We start from the raw sequence: 212 nt of genomic DNA, 5'->3' as shown, positions 1-212 counted from the left end.
ATGAATGATGTATAATATATATAAACTAAATTCCTATATATAGACTAGATCCTAGGCTACTACTAACCCTATCCAATATAAGTGTAAACTAATATGAAAAGTAGTTATAAAGTAAAAGCACCAAGTTCTCAGAAATCCCTGTTGCTAGCATTGCAAGCAGGGAATCTGTTGAAGATCAGGGCTTCCAGCCATTGTGGTCTCATGAAGAGGTG

The sequence above is a fragment of the Crocodylus porosus genome, unplaced genomic scaffold (genome assembly GCF_001723895.1).
Source record: "Crocodylus porosus isolate Cpor-Errol unplaced genomic scaffold, CroPor_comp1, whole genome shotgun sequence".
Classification (NCBI taxonomy): domain Eukaryota; kingdom Metazoa; phylum Chordata; order Crocodylia; family Crocodylidae; genus Crocodylus; species Crocodylus porosus.
Note: the sequence above shows the minus strand (reverse complement) of the source record.